Source organism: Cebus imitator, unplaced genomic scaffold (assembly GCF_001604975.1).
Source record: "Cebus imitator isolate Cc_AM_T3 unplaced genomic scaffold, Cebus_imitator-1.0 Scaffold331, whole genome shotgun sequence".
Classification (NCBI taxonomy): domain Eukaryota; kingdom Metazoa; phylum Chordata; class Mammalia; order Primates; family Cebidae; genus Cebus; species Cebus imitator.
In genome coordinates this window covers 2,520,640-2,535,344 of record NW_016107646.1, presented here as the reverse complement: position 1 = coordinate 2,535,344, position 14,705 = coordinate 2,520,640, and the positions used below count along the sequence as shown (strand labels likewise).

The 14,705-nt window shown below is 47.2% G+C and overlaps 2 long non-coding RNA genes across 4 annotated transcripts in view; one reads left to right on the top strand and one right to left on the bottom strand.

Annotated features, from left to right (window-relative positions):
* Positions 1–2,281: 2,281 nt before the first annotated feature.
* LOC119467784 lies at positions 2,282–8,987 on the bottom strand. 3 transcript variants are annotated; one of them, XR_005196407.1, is made up of 4 exons: positions 8,894–8,986; positions 8,638–8,730; positions 6,489–6,615; positions 2,282–2,476 (listed from the first exon to the last, which is right to left on the bottom strand). It is a non-coding gene; the product is annotated as an uncharacterized LOC119467784 (long non-coding RNA). The 3 variants fall into 3 exon arrangements; XR_005196405.1 differs by having other exon boundaries at positions 8,638–8,987; XR_005196406.1 differs by having other exon boundaries at positions 6,489–6,612; positions 8,638–8,987.
* A 1,420-nt stretch (positions 8,988–10,407) lies between these two features.
* LOC108286889 overlaps positions 10,408–14,705 on the top strand; it is a 17,040-nt gene continuing 12,742 nt past the window's right edge. Inside the window, exons 1-2 of the long non-coding RNA XR_001818124.2 lie at positions 10,408–10,564; positions 11,309–11,426. This is a non-coding gene — a long non-coding RNA (uncharacterized LOC108286889). The remainder of the gene's footprint in view (positions 10,565–11,308; positions 11,427–14,705) is intronic.

Genomic DNA, 14,705 nt, shown 5'->3' with positions numbered 1-14,705 from the left:
GATTACAGGCATAAGCCACCGTGCCCAGCCGAAGGTGTTCTTCAGCTGGGAACCGGAGAATCTCTGAGACATGAGAGAATCCTGGTCTTTGACAACCTATGTTGTACCTATGGACAGTTGACTACTGCTTACTTGTGGCTCAATTAAGACCAAAAAAAAAAAATCCAGCAGTCCTGAAGAATGCTTTCCTGTCCCTTCTGGGGATGATCAAGAGGTCAGGGAGCTCTCCGCCTTCATGGGAGAGCATTCTCCCAGCGGCCGCACCCTGCGGGCTACATAGCATGCTCATACTTATAATTGAATTCAAGAAACTGGAGCTGCAAGCCAAGAGCAACAGCTTGTGATGTGATTTGTGGGTGTTAAACGCGCCAGAAAGCGGTCAGCGTGTAGGCGACAGATGGGAGGGGAAGGTATTCCTTAGCTGCGGTGGAGGAGGAAGGCTGAGCGCCTTTTCCATTTTGGAACATGTGGCTTTTCTCTGCTGAGGATGGCCGGCCACCCTGGGGTGGCCCTGACCAGGAAAGTCTGAGTCTGCAGCCTCTGAGCCTGAAGGTCAGGCGTGGTCACTTTAAAAATAAACTCTTGTGACTGTAACCCTGGCTCAGCGTGTGCGCTTGTGGCCTCCGACTGAAGACACTGGCCACAGCTATGATTTGCATTCACCAAAAATAGTTATTTCAGCATCTGAGAGTGAGACGGGGAAGGAAGAGCCAAGTGCAGTTTCTTCCTCTCCTGCTGCTGTTTTTCTCCGTGGGACTAAGCAGCTCAGTCAGTCTGTGCGCTTCCCTCTTGCTTCAGTCACCCTGCTCAAGATTAGGCCCCTTCCTTCAACAAAGGCTTGTTGAGGACCGCTTATGCACCAGGCACTGGGGATTCAACAGTGAACACAACAGACGTGGGTCCTGCCTTCCAGGTTCTTAAGGGTCTTACTGGGCGTGTGTTCATTATGTGGCTGCTGTAACTACTGCAAACTGCGTAGCTTCAAACATCAGACATTTTTTCTCTCACCTGTTGGAGTCTGAAGTTAGGTGTCCCTGAAGGCTCTGGTGGGGGTCCCTCCCAGCCTTGCAGCTGCTGGCGGCTGCTGTCAACCTTCATCTTCCTTGGCTAAACAATGCCTCATCCCAGTCTTTGCCTCTGTCTTCATGTGTCTAGGTTTCTGTATCCAGATCTTTCTCTTCTTCTTCTTCTTCTTTTTTTGGAGCTGGAGTTTCGCTCTGTCACCGAGGGTGGAGTGCAGTGGCATGATCACAGTTCACTGCAACCTCCACCTCCTGGGTTCAAGCGATTCTTCTGCCTCAGCCTCCTGAGTAACTGGGACTACAGGTGCCCGCCACCACGCCTGGCTAATTTTTGTACTTTTAGTAGAGATGGGGTTTCACCATATTGGCCAGGCTGGTATCGAACTCTTAACCTCGTGATCCTGCCACCTTGACCTCCCGAAGTGCTGGGATTATAGGCATGAGCCACCACGCCCGGCCTTTTTTTTTTTTCTCCCTGTCACCCTGGCTGGAGTACAGTGGTGTGATCTTGGCTCGCTGCAACCTCCACCACCTGGGTCAAGCAATTATCCTGCCTCAGCCTCCTGAGTAGCTGGGATTACAGGTGCCTGCTACCTTGCCTGGCTCATTTTTGAGTTTTTTAGTAGGGACAGGGTTTCACCTTGTTGGTTGGCCAAGCTGATCTTGAACTGCTGGCTTCAAGTGATCCACCCGCTTCAGCCTCCTAAAGTGCTGGGATTACAGGTGTGAGCCACCACTGCCTGGCCAAATCTTTCTCTTCTTCTGAGTACACCAGTCATACTGGATTTAGGGCCCAACCTAATTAAATATTATCTCATCTTAACTATTACATCTGCAAAGACTTTATTTCCAAAAAGGGTCATACTCTGAGCTTCCAGGTGAACATAAGTTTGATGGGGAGGGAGGGACACTGTTCAGGTGTCAGATGGGAACTAAACAAATACATAGATATGGGTCAGGATTATATGGTAAGGATTAAGCACGTGGCCAGATGTGGTGGCTCACACCTGTAATCCTTGCACTTTGGGAGGCTGAGGCGGGCAGATCACTTGAGGCCAGAAGTTTGAGATCAGCTTGGCCAACATGGTGAAACCCCGTCTCTACTAAAAATACAAAAATTAGCCAGGCATGGTGGCAGGCGCCTGTAATCCTAGCTACTCGGGAGGCTGAGGCAGGAGAATTGCTTGAAACCAGGAGGTGGAGGTTGAGCCGAGATTGTGCCACTGCACTCCAGCTCGGGTGACAGAACATGACTCCATCTCAAAAAAAAAGAAATAAGAAAAATTAACTGGTTGTTTTCTGTATATTTTTGTTTCTATCTTCCTTTTCATACACCAAGTCAATATACACCAATCAGAAGCACACTCCCCTCAGTGTCGAAGGAAGATTCTGGAAGGCATGCAGCCTGCAGAGACTGTCTTCCTCTCTCAGAGACCAGAGAAGGGCGGTCAGACCTGGAGAAAGGAGAGCGTGGGAAGACAGTGTGGCAATAAGAACAGGGGAGGCAGGGGACAGGGTAGGGGGGGCGCATTCCGTGGGAAGGGAGTGGATGGGCTGTCGTTGACCGCGGGCCCCTCCCCCACCCCACAGTCACAGCGTGTACACCACTCCCCGCCTCACTGTGAGTCCTAGACACTTGTAAGTCCCTCTGAACCGAGGGCAGGGGACTTGAGCAGCTCTGGAGATGGGGTTATGGGGTTATAGGTGGAATTGAACAGAACCAGCCGCAATGTCCCTCTGAGCTAAAGCCTCACTGAACCCCCCGCTTCCCCTACTGTACTTTATAATGGCAGGTGGTGACGAACAGAATGGGGACACTACACAGAGTAAGAGGGGGCGACTTTCGACTCAAGGCCAGGAAGGAGCTCCCTGAGGAGGTGACTGCGCAGATGTGACCTACAGGATGAGAGGATGTTCACAGGACACGAGGCAGGGAGGGAGGACTTTTCAAACGGAGGCCGCGCCCTGTGTGCGGGTCTTGAGTAGGGAAGGAACATCTTAGTCTCTGAGCTGGGGCAGAGAGAGGTGTCACATGGGCTGAAGAGGAAGGCAGGGCCCAGAGGCTCGGGCCCCGTGGGTTACAGTCAGGAATCTGGAGGCAAAATCAACAGGACTCAGTGACGATGGAAATCCATTCATTGCACAAATGTTGGAAATTCACACCAGCAAGAAGAGGGCAAAAAGAGGAACATTTGCACAAAGCGATGAACTGTAAACATGTCTCCCTGAGTGTATGTATCCTACAACACAGTGTCTCCCAGCTGATGGGTTTTAAGTTGTTCCTGACATACCCCTGTTATGAACAAGACTGAGAAGAACAACCTTGTTTTTGTGTATATGCTTTTATTATTTCTACAAGACAAATGCCCAGAAAAGCAAAAGAGGTTCATGTTTTCAATGGCTTTTGCTCATTGTCACCACATTGCCCTTCAACGTGGTTGGGCCAAACTGAAAATAGAGCTGCCATCCAGCCATCCTACTACCGGGTATATCCCCACACGAAAGGAGATCAGTAGACTGAAGCGGTCTCTGCATGCTCATGTTTGTTGCAGCGCTAGTTGCAGTAGCCAAGATTAGGAAGCAACTTACGTGCCCATCAGCAAATGAGCAGATAAAGAAAATGTGGTACGTACACACAACTGAATACTATTTAGCCATAAAAAAGAATGAGATCCTGCCATTTGCAACAACATGAATGGAACTGGAGGCTATTATGTTAAGTGAAATAAGCCAAGCACAGAAAGAGAAACATCACACATTCTCACTTATCTGTGGGAGCTAAACATCAAAACAATTGAACTCATGGCAATAGAGAGTGGAGGGGTAGTCACCAGAGCCTGGGAAGGATAGTGGGGATGGGGGGGGGAAAGTGGGGAGGGTTAAAATATGGGTACAAAATAAAATAGAAAAAACCAGTAAGACCTAGTATTTGATAGCACAACAGGGTGAGTATAGTCAGCAATACTTTGATTGTACATTTAAACATAACTAAAAGAGTATAACTGAATTGTTTGTAACACAAAAAATCTTGAGGGAATGGCTACCCCAATTTCCATGATACGATGTTACACATTTCATGACTGTATCAAAATGTCTCATGTACCCCATAAATATACATACCGACTGTGTACCCACAACATTAAAAACTTTTTAAAAAATGGTTGGGCCTATTTATGAAGCGATAGGTGTGGTCTGACTGAGACTAGCACTCAGAGAGGGCAGGCTCCCCTCCCCGCTGCAGCCACTACCCACTCGGCTGGGCATCATGGGTGGGGTGGGGAATGGGCTTGGGAAAGACTCCGGTGCAAATGTCTGAATGAGGAGCTTTCGCATGCTAGAATGTTCCCGAAAGGGGTTACTCCCCTGAGCGCCGAGGGTGACGTCAGGAGCAGAGCTGCCCCTCTCAGGGAGGTCAGGGTTCTCAGCTGAGTGGCACTTCTATCATCCCAGGGGGGTGCGAGTTGGTTGTGGTGATGGGGCTAGAACACAGCGGCTGGAGTCGGATGTCCAGAGTCAGAGAGAGGTATCTGGCTTTCACATGACACCCTTATGCCACCATTCAGTCTCTCAGCCTCGTCTGTCTCTCATTTCAGCCTCTTCCAGGGGGCTAGTGACCAGTACCGAGCGGGGTCCAATCCCGCTGCACCTAGATGCAACCTAAGAGCACCTCACCTGGGCTTCGGAGACAGTCAAGGAGGGAGCAGGAACCTGCTTGGTGCCTGGCAGGTACAACCTGGAATCTGGAGGCGGCACACGCTGATAGGTTTCCCTTTCTCACTCTATCCTCAGGCAATGAGCAGCTGAATGCGGCATCTTTGTACGTCCCTCTCCTTCCCTGCTTTGCTCCCCATCTCTCCCACTCACTAGATGACACTCCCCAATAGAGGACTCGCCGGCACGTTTTTGCGTTAGGTTCCGCTTTGGACTAAGACCCAGGCTAAGACGGCCACTTCTAGTTGTGTGACTTTAGGAAAATGCCTACTTTCTCTAAGCCTAAATGTTCTCATCTCCAAAATGGTGGCGCACAGGAGCTCTCACTGTGGTTGGCAGAATAATGGCCCCTAAAGATGTTCACACGTTAATCCCTGGAACTTGTAAATATGTTAGGTACCACGGCGAAGGGAAACTAAAACTGCAGATGGAATTAAGGACATTAATCTGATCTAAAAATAGATTAATCTGGATAATTCAGGTGGGCCCAACGTAACCAAAGAGTCCTTAAGAGTGGAAGCAGGAGGCAGGCAGAGATGCGATGTTGCTGGGTTGGAAGATGGAGGAGGACGCCATGAACCAGGGGACAGAGCCGGCCTCTAGAAGCTGGAAACAGCACAAAAATGGATTCTCTGCTAGAGAGCCTTCAGTCCCGCTGACACCCTAATTTTAGCCCAGTAAGACCTGTGTCAGACTTCTGACATTCAGCACCGCAGTCACACATTTGTGTTATTTTAAGCTACTGCATGGTAATTGTTATAGCAGCAAATAGGAAACTAGTATACTTACCTCATGGGCTACTGTGACAATTTGATGAGATAATATCTGTAAAGTACCTAGCTCAAGCCCTGGCACGCAGGAGATGGGTGGCGATCGCTGTTACTGTTTGGTAGTAAATAACCCGAGAGTGCCTGGCTGGCTTCTTAGTGCAGCCACCTGAGTCCCACCCCTGGCGCTTTAGGAGCCTGGGCAAGGGAAGAAAAACTGTAGCCTGCAGGACTTACGCTTGGCCCTGATATACAGCCAGGTGCGACCCTGGAGCCACACCTGGGGGCCCCATATTATAATCTGTGGCCACTGGCACCATCCCATCCTCTAGCCCCTTGGTACCACTATCCTTGCCCTATCTCAGGCTGCCCCAGCCACCTGAAAAGCACCCCAGGACCTGAAATAGCAGCCATATTCCCTGGTCTGAAAATGCTTTTTCCTGCCAATTTGATATTTTTGTTGCTGTGAATCCTCGTGTTCCGTATTTAAAATAGGAAGACATTTATTCAGGTATCATCAATGCGCCAGGCTATGTTTTCTCCAGGCGGGGGCCCTGGACAGCAGCAGCAGCAGCAGCAGCAGCCTCCAGAACTTGTTAGAAATGCACACAGTTCTGCCAATCCCAGACCTACTGAATCCAAAACTCTAAGGGTGGGGCCCAGCCACCTGCTTTTTAACAAGGCTCCAGGTGCACGGTCAAACTTGAGAACCACTGCGCCACTGCACAGGGCATTGAACCAGATGTCAAATGCAGGTGGCTTGGCACCTCTCACCGGGGCGTAAGTTTAGAATCCTGTCTATTCTTACCACCGTCTGGGGTCAGTCACACAGGATATAAGGTTTATTCATTAATTCAACAAATATTGAGTGGCTACTGTATGCCAGACATTGAAACAAAATGTGGGGTACAGTGGGGAACAAGCCAGATCAGGGCCTGACCTCGTAGAGCTAACAGAGAAGACAGACATTCAATGAATCATTACCTACCAATTCCTTACAAGATATGCTTTGCAGGGTTTTAAAACTCAGTGCTTCTTGGGAGGCCGATACAGGCAGATTGCAAAGTCAAGAGATCGAGACCATCCTTGGCCAACATGGTGAAACCCCGTCTCTACTAAAAATACAAAAGTTAGCCAGGCGTAGTGGTGGGTGCCTGTAATCCCAGCTACTCGGGAGGCTGAGGCAGGAGAATCACTCGAACACAGGAAGCTAAGGTTGCAGTGACCCGAAATGGTGCCATTGCATTCCAGCCTGGTGACAGAGCAAGAGTCTGCCTCAAAAAAATATATGTATATCAATGCTTCTCAGTCGTTAATTTGCATAGAAATGCCCTGGGATCTTGTTGGAATGCAGGCTGTGATTCAGTAGGTCTCTGGCAGGCCTGAGGGTCTAGTCTGTCTTTTGAACCAGCTCTCAAATGAGGCTGCTGGCCTGAGGGCCACACTTTGAGTAGCAAAGCTTTAAACCTCCTGAGGCAATTTCATATCCGTTATCCAATTCTAGCCTACAGTTCCTCTGATGGGAAAAAGTGACAGGAATCGTTATTTTTTTTCTTTCCTGTAGAAAAACCAGGAGAGAGTCAGGAGCGGTTATCCCCCTCTCAGGTGAGAAAGCCAGGCCCTGGCACTCTGAGTGTCACACCGAGGCTGGGTGTTAGGGCCCCAGGAGCTCACTGCACACCGCCCGCCTTACTAGGAGGTTCTGGGCTTGGCTAATTAACTTCTGCATTTGAATTTTATCACAGAGCCACAGAGCTCTCCCTGAGCCAGCCCTGATGTTGGGGAGACAACTGCTTGGTTCTCCCTCTGGCCCAGGACTTTGATAAGAAAATAGAGGTGGATTTGCAATGCACGAGTCAAGTGAGTTCTTTGGGCTGAATGATAAAAAAGGCGCATTGCTCACCTAGCTGAAGGGGAGAAAATAATGCCGGATGGTGGCAGCCCCTCTCATTCCCCAAAACCCCATAAAAATAAAGGCCTCCCAGTCCCCTAGGGCAAAGGGAAAATGGGAAGCAGGCTTTTCTTGGCTTGTCTCCAGCCAGGGCAGCTGGAATCTATTGGACACATTCAAACAGTCACTCTCCCTGAGATAGGCTGGCTGGGTAAATGTTTCCATTTCATTTCAGGAGGCCACTTCCTCTCTTGAGCCTCCCAGCTCACCTGGGGCCACCCTTCCGCTCTCGCACCCCAGCTATGTTTCTTGCCTGCTCTGAGCTCTCAGGGTTTGTGAAGGAAATTTGTATGATTCCAAGTGATTTCAGGCATTCCTTTGGAGGCTCTACTCCACATCAGCAAACATATTAAAAAGCACCCAGGGCTGGGCACAGTGGCTCATACCTTGTAATCCCAGCACTTTGGGCTGAGGTGGGAGGATTGCTGGAGGCCACCTCTTAAAAAAAAATTTCTTTTAAAAAAACCACTAGCCAGATGTGGTGGTATGAGCCTATAATTTCAGCTACTCAGGAGGCTGAAGTGAGAGGCTGAGGCAGGAGGATCACCAGAGCCCGGGAGTTAGAGGTTGCAGTGAGCTATGATTGTGCCACTGCACTCCATCGTGGGCAACAGAGAGAGACCCTGTCTCAAAAAAACCCCCAATAAACAAACAAAGAAAAAAACGCTACACATCTTTTGTGTTAAGTATTTGGCCAATGTGAGCAAGTTTTATTTGTTAGCATTTTGACTATAAAAAAAAATCATGCTTTTATAATTCTACTTTTAAAATAATTCGCCTACCAGGAATACATTCAATCTACAATTGGCTGTGCCTTCTCACATCAGTATGCAAGCCAGAAAATCTTTTCAAAGTAAGAAAAGCAAGCCTTATTGTTTTTAAGCATAATGAAGTTTTACGAATTCCCAATTTATTCACAAAATCAGCATGTAATTTTTGTAGGCATTTGATCTAACCTTTAATTTCAGTTCTGCAATTCCTTTTCTACTTTGAGTTCTCTATTTTTGGGAGGAGAACTTAAGCATCTTGGTAGGCTCTTGATGGTACTTAGTAGCTAAAATGGCCTTGAGTCAGGGAGGGTGAGGCAAGCGAGGACCTAGGCAACAGTGGATGCTGCTTGTTGGAGGAAACCGCTTCCCAGCTCTAAGTCTTCTCTGTACATCGCTTTTCTCTTGCCTTTTCTTACCTCCAGGGATCCAGTTTCAGCCAAGAATCTGGTTGCCATGGTGACAAAGAAAACTAGGCAGAATCGTCAGGTTCCAGGCTTTGTTCAAATGGACTAAATTTTAATTACAGAAAGCGTGGTGAGTTTTGGGCATGGAGGGTGGAATTCCAGCACACTGCAATCTGGATTGAAAAAGGCCACAGAGAGAGAGGGCGTGACAAGAAGGTGGCAGGGTGAGGGGTCTGGGGGCCCAGGCAGTTATGCAAAGGTTACATACACAGCGGGTAGTCCTATGGGCCTGGGGTTGGAGAAGGCCTTTCAGATCTGGCTCTCCTGCTCCTCGTCATGTGATCTTGGGTAATAATTAGACATCTCTGAGACTCCCTTTCATTCGTATAGCAGGATAATCCCAATAATGCCTGCCTCCTACAGCTGCTATAAGGATTACATGAGCTGCTGTGTTTAGCATAGTAGTTGGAACATATTAGATGATCCAATATCATTACAGTCATATGTATATGTATTGATTTATGTTTATTGAATTCAAAGTTATAGCTATTATTATTGAAAGCAAACTTCACAGGTCCAAAGAAAGTATTCGAGTCACTCTCAATGTCTCTGCCCTCATAGAGTATGGCGTGACTTCAGTCCTAAGGGAAAGGAAAATACTTTTTGTCCTGTGGCTCCAGTGTGTGTTAGGGCCCTGGAGACATCCATCTTTCTTATCTGCTCACAAGCACAGCCAATAGGCCACACTGGCAGAGCGAGTGTTTCCTCTGGGCAAAATTAAAGGATGAAAATAGCAATCTGCATTTGTAAGCCACTCAAGAAACATCAAACCAGCTGAACCTGCTGTAGCAAAGGTAGTGAGCAGTGGTTCAATCAAATGTGCGGGGTCGGTGATTCTCAAACTGGGATGCACATTGGAATCCGCATCGAGTCCTCCATTGGATGCTCAAGTCCGTCTGGGAGAGGGATGAAGGGAAGAAGGATTCAAGAGAGTGTTATGGGCCAGGCTTGAGGGTGAGCGGCCTCACTTCCATCCTCACTCCATTGGCCAGCTGCAGGCACACGCCACCTCTGAGGGTAAGGGACTGAGAAACTGGTCAACTGCATAGCCAGCAGGAAAAGCAGCCAGCCACTGCCACACAGGTGATTTTGATGTGCAGCTGAGTTCAAAAACTCTTCTCCTGGAGTAAAAGGGAAAGATAATTGAGGTTTCAAAAGCTGAAGACAGAGACAGAAGGAAGCAAACAGAATACCGTCTTGCAGTGGAAGAGAAGTTTAAATGGTTTACAGAGCACTGTCACATACTCCCACGTAAATGTTTCAGATAAGGCATCACAGGCTCCAACTTGCCCTTCAAAGGCAGGACCTCCCCTCCCTATGGCACCCTGGCCAGCCTCCCCTTCCCCACCCTGTACACTCTAGTCTGCTACCTGCCTGCTCATCTCAGTTAGACTTCAGGCAAGGGTTCAACATATTCATCCTTGAATCCCAAGTGTCTGGCAAGGTCCTTGGCACAGAGCAGGGAGAGCTGGTTGAATTTAGTCTGGGAGATTAATGGAAAAGAAGAAATTCAGAGGCAGAAAAGACTCCTGGTGGTTAAGAGCCCTGATTTTGCCACTTAGTACCTTGGTGACCTTGGACAGGTGACTTTAGCCTCTCAGTGTCTTGGTTTTCTTGTTTGTCAGTAGGGTCTATGATTGCATCGACCTCAGATGCTTGTTGCGAGGGTTAAATGAGCTAAGAGATCCAAATGTGCTTAGAAGAGCATCTGACTCATAATAAGTCCCTGGTAAGTGTCGTTGCTATTTTTGTTACTAAATGATAAGAAGTCCTACCACTGAAAGGATAGGAAACAGAAGGAAGAGGGTAGAAATGAGCAATTGCAACTAGAAGGGCCTGTGTGCCCACAACGGGGATGAGGAGGAGTCTCATAGAGCAGGTAAGTTTCCCCACATGCCATGGCCAAGAGACTTCAAAGCAAGTAAACATCAGAGGGTGACATTTGCCTTTCTGCAGAGCGGATGGAACAATCACTGTGCTAGCCTTATGCAGGCCGGGGCAGGAAATGGGTTAGCCAGAGTGAACTGCTGACACCAGTGACAAGGAGTCCATGGTGCCAAGCCGAGGCTGGGGTTCTGAAGGGAGGATAAGACGTATGTGTTTGTGTGGGTGGGGGCATGTGATTTGGTGGGGAGGAAATTTCTTGGGGCATCTGAGAGCCACCTGATAATATTTGACATGGTCTTCAGGCAACAGGGGATTGCTTTATTGCATTAAAACTTCCAAAATTCAAAAGATATTGCAGCAGCTGCCTGGTGAGATTTCAGAGATTCAGAGGACACAACACAAAGATGTGTTAGAAAAATACCCTAAAGCCCTGAGTGATAAGACAAGGCGGGAGATAATGCATGGGCTGTCAGCTCAGTTATTCAAGGGGGACGTTCATTTCTCATGAAAATGAAACACCACTTCTGATAACATCAAGATTAGGTGTCTAATTTGTGGATAACCTAGACCCCACTGGCTCTTTCCCCACTCGCTCCTCAGACGAAAAACATTATGAGATGCCAGTTATGAAAACCTGACAGAAGTGAAATAATTATTTTAGCCTGCCCTTCAGAAGAGCCTGGGTGATGGGTGGGCTGTGGCTCAGAGGAAATCAAGGCTCCTTTCTGTTGTTAAGCCCTTAGGATTCTAATCCTGTCCTCTATATAGTGATGGTTCTGTTGTTCCACCATCAGGAACACTGGCAAAAGGTGCTTTCTCAGCTCCCTTTGAGACTAATCTGAACACTTCGTGAGGTATGTGATGAACTTGGAGAACAGCCCATAATTAAAGAATGTTCCACCAATTTTCTCCTGCCTCCATGGCCAACACCTATAATTCTGTAGTCAGATAATCAGCCCTCGTTGTTGAGGCTTTGACTGCCATTGCAGTGCAGAATCCTGAAGATGTCTTCTGTCGTTTGCCTCTTAAGATTGAAACTCACTTTAAAAATCTAGGATCTGAGTGCCGGGCGCGGTGGCTCACTCCTGTAATCCCAGCACTTTGGGAAGCTGAGGTGGGCGGATCACTTGAGGTCAGGAGTTCAAGACCAGCCTGGTCAACATGGTGAAACCCCCATCTCTACCAAAAAATAAATAAAAATTAGCCAGGCATGTTGGCATGCACCTGTAGTCCCAGCTACTTGGGAGACTAAGGAAGGAAAATCACTTGAATCCAGGAGGCAGAGGCTGCAGTGAGCCGAGATCCTACCACTGCACTGCAGCCCAGTGACAGAGTGAGAGTCCATCTCAAAGAAAAAAACATCTAGGATTTGAGGGCAGCTAAGAACATAGGGGGCAGGGGTGAGGGGGGTACCTGGAGGGGAGTGAAAGAGAGACCACAGTTGCCCAAGTCCAGCCTCGGGTCTCTGCTCTGCTTAAACTCCTTCTGCAACTCTCCACAGCCCTGAAAATGACATCCCCACTGTTCACCATGGTCTTAAATCCCCTGAGAATTTCACCTTATCCTCTGCCACTTCCCTTCACTGCTCTGAAGATGCCCTGGTCTTGCTTCAGTCCCCTGGACATACCCAAGTCGTCTCCATCTTTGCATGTGTCAGAGCCTCTTCCAGGAAAACCCTTCCTGCTGCTCATCCCAGAACTGAGTCTTGGATTTACTCTTATTTTGAGAGAAGGGGGCATTTCCACCACCAGAAGGGATCTTGCTGTCTCAGTAGCCACTGTACCCTGACACCTGGCGCATCTACTATGTAGAGTCACCATGAGTATACTTGTTCACAGTTTGGTTGGGCAAGCCCCAAAGCTTGGTTCCCGGTAGGATCAGTCTTGGTGAGTGGGTTGAATTTCTATAAAAGTCTCCCTACCAATTTCCAATCTTGGTGAAACTATCTTTGTGAGCACAAATGAGAAAATTTGCCATTCATATCACCAGTTACCAGCTGTGGACCATGCGGGCCAGGTCTGCAGAAGAGCCTCATCCTACTTTCACTTTTTATTTCCTCCAGTCATGGGAACAGTGGGGTGCCACCTTTTCAGAAACTCTAAGAAACGGTGTTCATGAAAGTGGCCAGAGAATTTTTACAAGTTCACCGTTAGGAATGATTAAATATCCATGACTAATGCCTCTGTTATTAAATCGTATTAGGAGTTCAAAAGTTTGCTTTCTGTGCATTAAGAGTAAAATGAGAAGAAGAAAGCAACTGACCTCATTTAGAAAACATTTCTTCTCTCCTTGGCCGGGTGCAGCAGCTCACACCCATAATTCCAGCATTTTGGGAGGCCAAGGTGGGTGGATCACTTGATGCCAGGAGTTCAAGACCAGCCTGGTCAACATGGTGAAACCCCATCTCTGCTAAAAATACAAAAATTAGCTGGGTGTGGTGGCATGCACCTGTAATCCCAGCTACTTGGGTGGCTGAGGCAGAAGAATCGCTTGGACCCAAGAGGCAGAGATTGCAGTGAGCCAAGATCACGCCATTGCACTCCAGCCTTGGCAACAGAGCAAGATCTTGTCAGAAAAAGAGGATGAGAGAGAGGGAGGGAGGGACGGAGGGAGGGAGGGAGGGAGGAAGGAAGGAAGGAAGGAAGGAAGGAAGGAAGGAAGGAAGGAAGGAAGGAAGGAAGGAAGGAAACATTTCTTATCTCCTGGACCCAGAAGCACCTTCCATCCATGAATCCAGGAAGTAGGAATGAGAGCTGCCACCAGGGTAGAAAAAGCGAGTAACCCTCATGTGAGACATAACACCCAGGCCAGGTGAGCCTCAGGAAATGGGAACCCTCTAAGGGCACGCTCATCTGGACTGGGCCACTCTGAGTGCCAGAATTTGTATGATGTTTTACATTTGCATGGAGACAGAAATATACAAGAAGAATATATAAGAGGACTTAGCAGTGGTTATTTCTGAGAAACAAGGAGTACATGTAGTTTTGGGGGTTTTTTTCTTAGCTGAATTTTTTGAGGTTTCTAAAATGAACATAATTTACTTTTGGTATTTTTAAAAAAGCATTGAATATTTAAAATTTTTTTAAATAATGACACTCATTAAACAAAAAAATTACAAAACAGTAGAGTTACTAAGGAGGGAAAAACTGCTCAAATCAACTACTATTTATGTTTGGGGTTTTTAAAAACTGTATTTTTTAAAAAAATAAACTTTTGTCTTATTTAGCATAACTATAATTATACTATAAATAAAATATTTTGCTTGCATTCTTTAACTTATTTCATTGTAAGTACTTTCCATGCTGTTACTTAGTCTTTACAACACTATTTTAACTTGCGAATAGTATTCTGTTGAAGTATCACAGTTTGCATTTACTTCTGTCCTCAATAGGGGACATATATGTTCTTTCAATGTTTCATGGTCTCAAGCTGCCCTTAGCATGTCATGCCATAGAGTTTGGATTCTATTCTTAAGGCAATGGGAAGCCGCTGACAGATGTTAAGTGGCCAAGTCGTGTCATCGAGTTTTCATTTAAGGTTCTTCTGGGCTTTCTGAGAAGATGAGTTGGCTACAGTGAGGCTGAAGTTGGGGAGAACAAGAAAGCTGAGGCTGAAGCTGAAACTTCCCAGACCTCTCATTTCACAGAAATCGATACTCACAGTGCCAGTTTTGCTTTCACTTTACACCAGATTGTAAAATTTTGAGCATTATGAAAATTTGGGGCTCCAACTTCTCCATTTTGCAAAGAGTCAAGTAAGACTCAGAGCGTTTAAGTGACTTCTCTAAGGTCACATAAAGATTTAGTGGCACCTAGAACATAAGGCTTCTGATTTTAGTCTCATGTCCTTCACCAGAGCAGACTGGATCATCATGAAATAATATAAATTAAATGTCACTGGTATATTCAGCAATGTGTTAAGGTGAAGAGAGGTTTATAAGTGTGTAAAAGACAGGGATAGTAGTGGTAGTAGGGGTGGTGATAGTGATGGTGATGATGGTGATAATATTAGTGGTGGTGGTAATTGATGGTGCTGGTGGTGATGATGATGGTGGTGATGGCAGTGGTGGTAGTCGTGGTGGTGGTAACTGGTGATAGTGGTAATGATGGTGGTGGTGGTGGTAACTGATGGTG